Source organism: Mirounga angustirostris, unplaced genomic scaffold, assembly GCF_029215605.1.
Source record: "Mirounga angustirostris isolate CCGP_5_RB_7025 unplaced genomic scaffold, mMirAng1.0.hap1 SCAF_3, whole genome shotgun sequence".
NCBI lineage: Eukaryota > Metazoa > Chordata > Mammalia > Carnivora > Phocidae > Mirounga > Mirounga angustirostris.
The window spans coordinates 112,667,995-112,680,144 of NW_026991711.1; the positions used below are offsets into that span (position 1 = coordinate 112,667,995).

At 36.1% G+C, this 12,150-nt stretch overlaps 2 pseudogenes; one reads left to right on the forward strand and one right to left on the reverse strand.

The window, feature by feature from the left end:
- The first annotated feature begins 685 nt into the window (after positions 1-685).
- LOC123839134 (ganglioside-induced differentiation-associated protein 2-like) lies at positions 686-6,265 on the forward strand (annotated as a pseudogene).
- A 1,559-nt stretch (positions 6,266-7,824) lies between these two features.
- LOC123839935 (U4 spliceosomal RNA) lies at positions 7,825-7,951 on the reverse strand (annotated as a pseudogene).
- Positions 7,952-12,150: the final 4,199 nt, after the last annotated feature.

Here is a 12,150-nt window from a genome sequence, read left to right on the forward strand (position 1 = left end):
GACATTTTGGCCCAATGATTCTTCATTGTGAAAGTTGTCCAGTGCATTGTGGGATGTTTAGCAGCATCCCTGGCCTCTACCCACTAGATTCCAGTGGCACTCCCCTCCCCCAAGTTGTGACAACAAAAAATGTCCCCAGACATTGCCAAATGACTCTGGTTGAGAACCACTAATTTAAAATCATGTTCAGGTGAGGTTTGGGTTCAAAATACCTGTACAGAAAATAATTTATTTCTAAAGCAAGCCAATCTTGTGTACATGACATTTAGGAACATAATTTATTTAATTGTAAAGTAAATACTGAAGGAATGAGGGGTTAAGAGAGATCATATTGAAAAGGGAGAGGCCAGATGATTTTTTTAAATAAGAGAAATTAATCACAATACTTAGTTTTTGTTCAGCAGGTAACATAATAGCATATTTTTTCTTGTTTTCTGTTTTGCCCATGAAGGATAAAAAAATTGACAAATTTTCATCCTAAGAAAGAAAATGAAAATTGCTGAGAGAAAAACCTAAAGTATTGAGAATAGCAAAAAAAATTGGCTTTTTAAAAGACTTGGAATACCTTCGTGAGGTTAACTACATGATTGGGTTTTTATTATTGGATAATATCCAGTAACATATGTTCTGAAATTAAATACATATGGCAGGCACTGTGTTAAGCAAATATAAGGATGAATAAGCCATGGCTCCTACCCTTAAGAATCTTACAGTTGAGAGCAGTAATTCTCAACTTGGCCATAAGAACCACTGGGACAATTTTGAACACTACCAGTGCTCAGATATGACCCCAGATCAATTAAATCAGAATCTTGGGTTAGAGGGAGTCGAGGCATCAGTATTTGTAAAGCTTCCCAATTGCTTCCAGTTTGCAGCTAAGGTTGAAAGACAAATTTATGAACAAATAAAATTCAGCATAACTGTTACATAATAGAAGTATGTATCCAGTTATATTGAAGCACAGAGAAATAAACATCCAAATGTTAATTTATGGAAGTTTCATGAATTTGAATATTATCCCTATCACAAAAGAGACAGAAATTCAAATACATAATTTATATTAAGATAAACAAAAGATGAGTAAACTTTAAGACCATTTTATTTTTTTTTTTTTTTAAGATTTTTATTTATTTATTTGAGAGAGAGAGAATGAGAGAGAGCACATGAGAGTGGGGAGGGTCAGAGGGAGAAGCAGACTCCCCACCGAGCAAGGAGCCCGATGCGGGACTCGATCCAGGGACTCCAGGATCATGACCTGAGCCGAAGGCAGTCGCTTAACCAACTGAGCCACCCAGGCGCCCAAGACCATTTTAAAGCATAGCTTTTGTCAAATGAGGAAAATATGAATAAATGCAAGAAATAGCTTTTGATGCCAAACTTCCTTGAAGTCTATAGAGTCACATATACTATGCCAGAAGATTGTTTTTTCCAGAAGATTTTTATTTTTGTATCAAAAATTCCAGATGAATTATTAAATAACCAAAAAGAAAATAAAAGTTAAAGAGTGATATTTGATTATAATTACCATATACTGTAGTCATTCAAATATTGGTCTGGGAATACATATTAATTAAATCCTTGTAGAACCATGCAAATGTTATATATTCCAATGTGTAGTAGTAATTAATTTAATGGCCAAGGTGGATAATCATACCTGCTCTCAATTTTTTTCTAGACAGATTAATTTAGTCTGTGCTCTATGATGTGGAAATCTAGCTTGTCAAGTGAGTATTTATTCAGTTAATCCAGCAGAGCCCATACTATTGACTGGGAAATATTTGAGTCAGTTTTGAATAGATTCTGTGATCTATCCCTGTACATATATAAGAATTTTTCCCTCTATTTTGAATAAACTATAGTTTTGAAAGAGAATAAATACTGTGCTATGACACACAGTTTGCACAAGGAGTGGGAATTGTTAATGTTGTTAATACACATTTGTCGGGGCACCTGGGTGGCTCAGTCGGTTAAACATCTCCTCTCGGCTCCGGTCATGATCCCGGGGTCCTGGGATCGAGCCCCGCATCGGACTCCCTGTTCCTTGGGAGGCCTGCTTCTCCCTCTGCCTGCAGCTTCCCCTGCTTGTGTTCCCTATCTCGCTGTCTCTCTCAGTCAAATAAATAAATAAAATATTTTTTTAAAAATTAAAAAAAAATACACATTTGTCTCCATACATTTATTACAGTTCAGTCTTGGGCTCCTGCAATCTTCCTGTTTGAAGTATAACTTAGAGAATCTATATTTGAAAAAGGATGACTGAGACACTTGCTAACTAAATGTTTATCTTCTAATTTCTAAGCTTTATGAAAAATCAATTTAGAACCAGAAATCCATATACCTGGACATCATTAACCTACTTCCTTAGAATAAAACATCCAAGTGAAATGGTCACGTGAAATATGTCCTTGCATCTTCTGCAAAAGCACTTTTGAGGAAATCTCCCATCATGTTGTTCAATATGACTCGCATAAAGATTATTAATAAATTACTTCTAGAATTCAGTTTTGAGAAAAATAATGTTTCTATTGTCACATTTATTTTAATATAAAAGACAATATTATAAATGTCAAATTACTCATCCACTTTCATATTTACAATACCATAGTCATCTATAACACTATGGGACATTTGGGGCTTTCTTTTTATTTTTTTTTAATTTTTATTTCTAGAAAACTTTGAGCTAAATTTCATGTTCAATTACAGTAACTGTATTAGCCTATGTTCTTGGAATATTTAATTTCTCCAAATTCTTGTCATTTACATTTTCTTTTTTTTTAATTTTATGATTGCATTTTATGTGTACTTTATTTTAAATTGTATCAAAAATTTATCACAGTATGTAGGGTAGAAACCATGTTGAAAGAAAATATTTTTAAGAGGTATTATGAGAAGTTCAACAACTATATGCATTATTTGGATTTACTCAGGTTCAACCTCTTCTTTGTCTTTTAAAATATAATATTTAAAAGTAATCCCACTTTCACTAAAGAATGCATTGCTAAGTGGTAAAGAATATCATTGGTTTTGTTTATATTATCCATGAAATGTATGTCTGTTTGGAACATAAATTTAAAATCTAGGATCACAGAAGCTGTCTATTCTTTTTTTTTTTTTTTTTTTTTTTTGAAGCTGTCTATTCTGTCTAACGACAAAATGCCTAGAAGTAGTGCCCAGACATATTTGCCTATTTGGTTAGGTTTAGTTAGGTTTACTTACTTGAACATCCAAAATGATGATGGATATCATAGGTAGATATAAAATGATAGCAAATTAACTGCTGTTCTGACTTGTCAATACTAACACATTTTATTGGTAACATTTGTAAGTTAACTTTCCAAAGTGTATTCACTTAATGACACCTGCTTTAAGAGGCTAATGAGATAATGTGCATATACTTCCAAAACTTAAATATTATCTAGTTCAATTTCAATAATAATATGTTCTAAAATATCTAGTAAACATTTTTTCCCACCTGTGAGAACATCAGTTCTAGCCATACCAGGATTGTAGCTCATGCTTTTTTAAAAATCAATTTTATGTCATATTCTTTCCCAACACATTTTTGTTTTCATCATTTATGTGTCTTATGAAACTACAGGAAGTGAAACCTGTGCAGTAATAGAATGGATGCCAAGAAGTATTTCAGTCACTACTTTATCTGCATTTTTAAAATAGCTGTTTCTCTTGGATAAACAATTCAAACTGATGACATAATATAAATATATGTACACATGTAATGATGTAGGGTTACATCATGTCACACTCTGTATGCCTAAATAATGAACAGTTATAATGCAAGCAGCCTAATTTTCATGGATCTAAATTTCATCACTGGTTCTTTCCAAGGAAATTCAGATTTATACAAATGGCATCCTGAAAAGATTTTTACTCTTGCACCATATTTAGTATGTGAGGAAATGTACCAGTTAATGTATTTTCACACGTAATATAGAGATAGATTAGAAATGTCTATTAACTTCTGGCCCAGTTCAGGACATAGGAGAAATTTCTTTAGATTTGCACTATCCAGTATGGGAGCCACTAGCACCCTATGGTTCAAGTTGCATTTTAATTAAATTAAATTAAAAATTCAGTTGCTCAGTTGCACTAGACACATTTCAAGTGTTAAATAGTCTCTTGTGGCTAGTGGCTACCATACTGGACCATAAAGAACACTTCTTTAATGCAAAGATTTCTGCATGGTACATGGATAACCTAGAACCTCATCTCACCAACTGCATTCCAGTTGAAGAACCCTATTCTACATAATTAATGGAAAAATTGCACAAATATAAAATGTTTTCACCCTCATGTTGATATGAATTAGTTCTAATATCATACAAATTTTCATCTTATATAATCTAAAGCTTTGTCATTAGGGAATAAGACATACCTTGTAACTTGGATTTAAATTTTTCAACTACAGTAGGATAAAATTAGGAAATCTCCCGCAAGATACCTAGGAAATTGATAAATTGCTCTCTGGGAAGTTATGACCATGTTCCTCTTCTTAAATTTTGTAATCATTGATAATTATGTATAGCTTTATTTTTATAAATGTTTTTATGAATTTTTCACAGCTTTATGCTTTTACACACAAATGTGCCTTTAAAATTATATTTTCTAAATTAATCTACAATCGTTGGTTTCTCTTTTTACATAGTAATGTTTGATACACTAATATACTTGAAGAAATTAATATGTGATAAATTAATAGTTCTGGATAATGCAACGCTAAGAGAAACATTTTTATTTCAACCATTGCTGACAAATTTCTTAAAATAACTAGTCTATTTTCTGCCTTAACATATCTAGTAACCTGAAAATAATACATCATTTTTTTATAATTTCTACTCTTGCAGTACTTCTGTGTTCAAAATATGAAGTATATTTTGATAGGTAGCACTGTTGCCATTCACAGATGTAAGGCATAGGGGTGGATATTGAGCCATTTGATCTAATTCCTTTTATAATAACTTCCTGAATCATTATCCACCCAATGCTTGAAATTGTCCACTAATGTAGAACCCTGCAACTAATTTATATGGGCTTCATTCAATCAACCCATTCATTTATAGATTCTGGGAGAATGAATGCAAACTCATCATATTCCTTGCCCTCAAAAAACTAATAGTTTAGTGAAGGGTTCTGGTAAGTGAGCAAGCAATTATAATGAAGTATGAGAAGTACAACCATATGACTAATTATGGAAGTTAAGGAAGAAGTATAGAAAGTAATTAAAATAATTATTGAGCTTTTATTATGTGATAGACACTTTGACATGCTTGGTCACTTTCCATAAGGAGCTTCACCTGCCTTGCTTACCACCGGATGAGACCAGCAGAATGCTCAAAAATCTCCAGTGAATACTGAATTGTGGAGGAATTTGAAAAAAAGACAAGCTGAAGTTTCCATTCCATAGATACCATAGGTGCACCTTTCCAGTTTGTGGATGTAGATGGGTACAGAGAGCTGGCCACTTGTGTGAAGATGAATTAAGTGCTTCTAATACTGCAATTGAAAAATTTATGGAAGACACTATTAAATCACTTTTTTTTTATAATAAGGATGTCAGTGAAAAAGTGCTACTTTGGCAAGGAGATGTGACATTACCGACGTATACAACAATTGTGCATACCAGCAGTGAATGTCTCACAGATAAGAATCCTGTGGCAGAAAATATCTTCCTACCTGTGGGTCCTGATTTGAAAGAGGAACTCCAAAATCTTAAAGGCTGCTGAACAGGTGAAACAAAATTGACAAAAGGATTTAATATAGCCACCCACATCATTTACACAGCAGGACCTAAATACAAGAGCTGCTATCAAATAGCAGCTGAGGGTTCCCTGCACAGCTGCTACAGAAATTGACTTCAGTTGGCAAAAGAGCAGTCAATGTCTTCTGTTGGATTCTGTGTCATCAGTTCTGCAAAATAAGTTATCCTTAGAGAATGCAACATACATAGCTCTTGTAAAGCAAATTCCTAGAGATTCATGAAGAGACCACCAAAAAAGGAACATTTGCAGTCTCTAAACTTGAAGAGGCGACTTACCAAGATCTGCCACCTCCATAGTTCTCAAGGTCATTAAAAGAGGAGAGTCGATCATGGCAATACCTGCCTGCAGATATTGGAAATGTAGAAAAGGGCTCTGTGGTACCTGAATGGCAGATTAGAATAAGTGCAAAACCTGGTGAGCCAGAGGACAGGTGGCTTGAAGAAGACTTGAAGAAGGTGAGTCATGTGAAAATTGGTGGCACAGCATAGCAGGCAGGGGGAATGGTGGCACGGAGGCCCTAAGGCAGGAGAAGCACACCTAATATGTTAGAGGAACATGAGGGCCAGAGGAGTCAAAGTGGTAATAGAATACAGATCACTAAAGTCCTGGTAGAGCATTGTAAGTGCATCAGCTTTAGCCTGAGCAAGAAAGAAAGACATTTACGGGTTTTGAGCAGGGATGTTATGACTGGACTTCCATGTTGAGAGATTTAATAGTGACTGGCTCAGGGAGATTAGAGTGTAGGGAAACAAGGATGAACTGTAAAATTTGTTAAGAAACTATGGCAGGAATTCTGGCCAGAGATGGTAGTGGCTATATCTGGGGTGGTGGTAGGAAGTCAAGTGGAAATGGTGACAAGTGGCCAGAAGCTGGATTTATTTTAAACGTCAAGCTAATAGGATTTCCTGAGGGACTGGATATTAAGTGTGAGGACAATACCCTTTTTGACCTACCAGCAAAGAGAGTGGAGTTGTAATTAAATGAAATATGAAAAGGGAGCATGGAGCAGGCTTTAGGGGAGATTGGAAGTTCAGTTTGGGACATGTTAAGTTTGGAACATTTACTGAACATCCAAGCAGAGAGGGATATATGCATCTGGACTTTGGAAAGATGTCTGGACTAGAGACGTCATGTGATGGTCATCAGTGCTGAGATAATATTTAAAGCCATGAAATAGCCAAGGGGATGGGTGCAGATAGAGAAGAGAAGAGAGCTAAGGACCTAGCTGTGGGGAATGTCAACATTAAGAGATTAGGAGAAGAAAAGAAAACCCAAAGGAGATTGAATGACACCAGTGAGTGGGAGAAGAAAATAAGAGAAGCGTAGTGCCCTAAAAGGCAAGTGAGAGAGGATATCGATCAAATATGCGTACTCAATTATGTTAAATACTGCTGACAATTCCAGTAAGATAAGAAAACTTAGATATTGGTAGAGAGGATGTGTAAGAGAAGACAGAATCAAAGGAATGCTTGGACAACATGCTTGGGCAACTGAATGCATGATGTCTCAATTCGATGGGATTAAGAATTTAGGAGGAGCAGGGCTGCGGGAAAGATAATGTGCCAAGCATTTGGCATACACCCCAGGGCACCACAAACACACACCTAGGGCGGTCTAGTCTTTCCAGTGCCCCACGGGAGTGGCCAGGTGTGGACCAAGGTCTAGATTGGCAGAAGCAAGGGCCAGAACAGCAGCCATAGCGGTGAGAGATGGTGGCAGGTGCTGTGGCTCCTTGAGAGAGGAGGGCTTTGAATGGGGCAGCACCAAGCCCACAAGTCTGTGCCTGCAGCATCTCACAGATAGCAAAGCCCTGGCCTGAACCCCCGTGCAGGCCAAGTTAGCTAGCAGGCACTAAATGTTGTCTGGGCATTATCAGAAAATAAAAATGTCCACATAAACATTGCAGTAAAGGATGAAAGAAAGATAATAGAATTTTTCAGTTTACAATCTGCTGCCGTATTTCAAAGCACAGAGCCACAGATGTAATAGAAATTAAATTTAGAATGGCCACACTTGACAGAAAAAACGATATTTTTACTTGAAACTTTGGATGAATCAATTACTAATGAAGAAGGCAGTTTTAAAACTGTTTTCTTGTAATTGAAGTTATCAATTAGCAATAATCGCGCCTCGGATAAACCTCATTGGCTACAATACTGCCACTGCACAAAGCTGTTTTCTTGTAATTGAAGTTATAGCTATAAAATACATGGACGAGTATGTTGAAATTTTGAATTATATACAAGTCATGAAGCCATTTCTGTCTCTTGTACAATAACCAGTAGTTACAGGAAATGTCAGTGAAAACATTAAAATGCTATTATATCAATTCACATTTAAAATATTAATTATATTAGATTTATATTATTAGTTATAACAGCCATCTGAAACTGATTTATATGAAGGGTTAACTGTCTCTAAAAAAACTGTTTCTCAAGAATGATCAGCCTTAGACATACTAAAATTTATATTTCAAAATAATTTATCAGAAATGTATCCCAATGTTTTCAAAACCTATAAAATACTATGAAGAGTTCTAGTAACAGTTGCACCAGCAGAAAGTTTTCTCAAAATCAAAAATTATTTACAAACTTACATTTGCCAAGATTGACTAAAGTCACCTTCAATTATGTTGATTGAAAAGGAGTTAATGGCCAAATATACAAAATTTCTGAAACGTAAGCCAGAAAAATCTTCTGTCACATTAATAAAGTATTATTATTTATTGTATTATATAAAATTATACCAAAATATTATTTTTTTGCAATCTTGTTTTGCAAGTTTGTTGTTACTGATATATCCATTGTTAATAAGTATATAATAAAATATTTTTAAAAGAAAAAGGCTTATTTTAGTACTTTTTACTGTACTTTTTTCCTGATTCTTAAGCATAGGGGCTCCATCTTTATTTGACACAGGTCCCCATGTATTGTGTAGCCAACTCTGTTAAGAAGTTGATTTGCTGGGGTATGCTATTTCAGAGAATAGAAGGTTTTTGAAAAAGAGAAACAGAGGAAAAATAGTTAAAGTATGGAATGGTTTGGGAATGAGAATAAGGAAGAGGTTACATGAAGTGGGTGGGAGTGTTCATATATATTAGGCAGTGCCCAGAGATGTTCAGAGTGTTAGGATAGATTGGACAAGTTGAAAAACTGCCAATAGGATTAGTCCCAGCAGACCCCTAGTTGCCTGGAGTTGGGAACAAGAAGGGAAAGGGCCTCAGGAATCAGACCTATCTCACCTGTATTATCTAAGTGCTGGTTACTTGCAATTTCCCTTTATGATGCTTTTCAACTAGCTGCCCTCCCCTAAAGAATTCCTCAGGGAAATCATGACCTTCATTCTGTGCATTGGTAAGCAGTTACCCCTTCTGAAGTATTAGTATGCAGTTCCCCATGAATGCAGCTCTACAGCAAACAGTACCTACACTGCTTGTGACTGTTGCTTGGAGGCTCATGTTTGAAATGGATCTTTCAATTCTCAGTCCTGGCTTTGCTATTAAACAAGGCACATCTGTCCTTTCTCGTTACCTTTGGGTCTCTGAAAGGCAAATGGCCTCTCCTTTCAGGGTGCTTCCTCAAGGGTGTTTGTAAGAACATCGTATTCTAAATGTTAACATACACCATTCCAATTGGGTGAGAAACAAAATCCTGATTCTGCAGAATGGCAAAAAGCTATTCAAAATTTTTTTGTGGGGGTGTGATACTGAGCATATCAGTTTGCTAGAGCTGCCATAACAAAATTTCACAAACTGGATGGCTTAAACGACAGCAGTTTATTTTCCTATAGTTCTGGAAGCTGGAAGTCCAAGATCAAGGTGTCGGTAGGTTGGTTTCCTTTGAGGCCTCTCTCTTTGGCTCGCAGATGGCTGCCCATTTGGTGCCCCTTTACCCGGTTGTGTCTCTCTGTGCATATCTGCCTGTGGTTTCTATGTGTGTCCAAATTTCCTCTTCTCATAAACACACCAATCAGATCAGATTATAGCCACCCTCATGGCCTCATTTTGATGTAATCACATTTATAAGGGCCCTATCTTTAAATATGATCACATTATAAGGTTCTGGAGCTTAGAGATACAATGTATGAATTTATGAAGGGGGACACAATTGAGCCCATAACACTGATGAACGAGTAATGTTATTTATATAGAGCAAGGGTGACCAACAAAACTGCTTATAGAAATTAGAAAGAAAACACTGATGGGTAAAAAGGGCTAGGTAGAGGAAAACAGCAATATACAAGGAGGGTAGATCTTATAGAAGAAAAGCAATTTCTCTGACAGGATATTGGATCTTTTGATTGTGTTCAAGAGAAGCCAAAAATCTGGATGATCATGTTAATATAGTATGTATTTGTTTAGAATACACACGCACACACACACACACGCACACAGACACTACAAGCCAAATAAAAGCTCTGGTAGGCATGAACTAACCCAGAGGGAACCTATGTGCAATCTCTGATATGGGCATTAAGTGCAGAGTTCTGTACATACGTGTTTCTGAAAAGTAGCAAGACACTCAGCAACGGGTAATTAAATCACTTTTTATTTTCATAAACAATCCAGGAGTTTAAATTATTTTCAGGTGGAGATCATGCCAATGCCATAATTTCTAAGAGAATTAGAGAAAGAAGAGACATATGGAGACTTAAATCAGGTAAAACAAACAAAAATTAAAGAACTTTTAGTAGAACTAATATGACTCTTAAATTTAAATCTACAGTTCCTTCCCCTCTCTGTAAAGATGTCCTTAATATGGTAATGAGTGTCAAAGGGTGGGGGAGAGAAGCAGCAATCATATTCAATATGAGATAAGAGGACTCTATCTTTTCTGCATATAAAGCTTTAGTCCTGCATTTTATTTCAAGTTTGGTGAACAGCAATCAGTTCCCATTTGTGATTAGTCTCTGTCTTTGCACTGAAGAGAGGGTTGAGACAGAGTTTTAAAGGTTATTCTACACCAGACAAAAGGAATACATGAAAAATAAAAGGCTTTTCAAATGATCTAAAGTGCACTTGAATCTGCCACTTTGATATCATTAGCAAATTGTGATTGATTAAGTATCACAGTTAAATCTCTTCCAAGCTTTTTTGGACTAAAAGGGGGTATAGCAAGTGTGGATATTCCCAGTATGTGGCATTATTTTCTAAATGTACAAGGGATATTTTTTTAGGTTTCATAATCCTATCTCTTACTCCTGAAATTATAATGTTAGATAGAATCCTGAGAGTAGTTGTTCCTGAATCATTGTTCAAGCAGATGATTTGCTCAACATCTCAGACTGGAGATTAATAGGAACAGTTATGGGATGATGCTAACATTCCACTCCATTGATAATGCAGAATATGAGTCAAGCATAATTTATTTGATTGTTTTTATAAATCATTCTTTTAGTTAGAAACCTTTACTTGTCCTAAGGTTGGTCCATCCCAACTAAGCAGTTTAAGCAAATCTGTCTCCGGCGGGTAGGGGGGAGCAAAAATGATGCTTTTTCTTTTGAATATTGATTTTAAAAATATCCTCACTGAAGGTCACCAAAGTTTTCTTAAACATAATAATAATTATATACCTATGAAACCAAAGTGTCTTGATATACAAGGTACCATTTAATCCATAGCTTTCTTCTTCTTTTTTTTTTTTTTTTAAGATTTTATTTATTTATTTGACAGAGAGAGACCGCGTGAGAGGGAATACAAGCAGGGGGAGTGGGAGAGGGAGAAGCAGGCTTCCCGCTGAGCAGGGAGCCCGATGCAGGGCTCGATCCCAGGACCCTGGGATCATGACCTGAGCCGAAGGCAGACGCTTAACGACTGAGCCACCCAGGCACCCCTCTAGCTTTCTTCTGATAATTTGTTGATGAGGAGAGTATTGAGAGATACAAAACAAAATTACAGACTGCCACAGGAATATGGAATTCACTGATCCCTTTTTTTTTTTAAGATTTTATTTATTTATTTATTTGAGAGAGAGAGAGAGAGAGAAACAGCATGAGAGGGGATAGGGTCAGAGGGAGAAGCAGGCTCCCCGCCGAGCTGGGAGCCCGATGCGGGACTCGACCCCAGGACTCCGGGATCATGACCTGAGCCGAAGGCAGTCGCTTAACCAACTGAGCCACCCAGGCGCCCCACTGATCCCTTTTTAAAGTATGTGAAAGTGGAAGCAGTAGGATATACTACTAAAACTATGAAAGGAAGATTTTGAAACTAAAACCTAGCTATACCGCTGCCAATGACTAGTTGTTTCACAATGGCCTTTTATTCCACTTCTCAAAGACTAAATTTCCTTCTCTGCTCTACTTTCTTAGTATCATTTTATTGATTAGGGCCCAGAATAAGATTTTTCACTCCCCTACTTCTGTGATCCATTCAAAG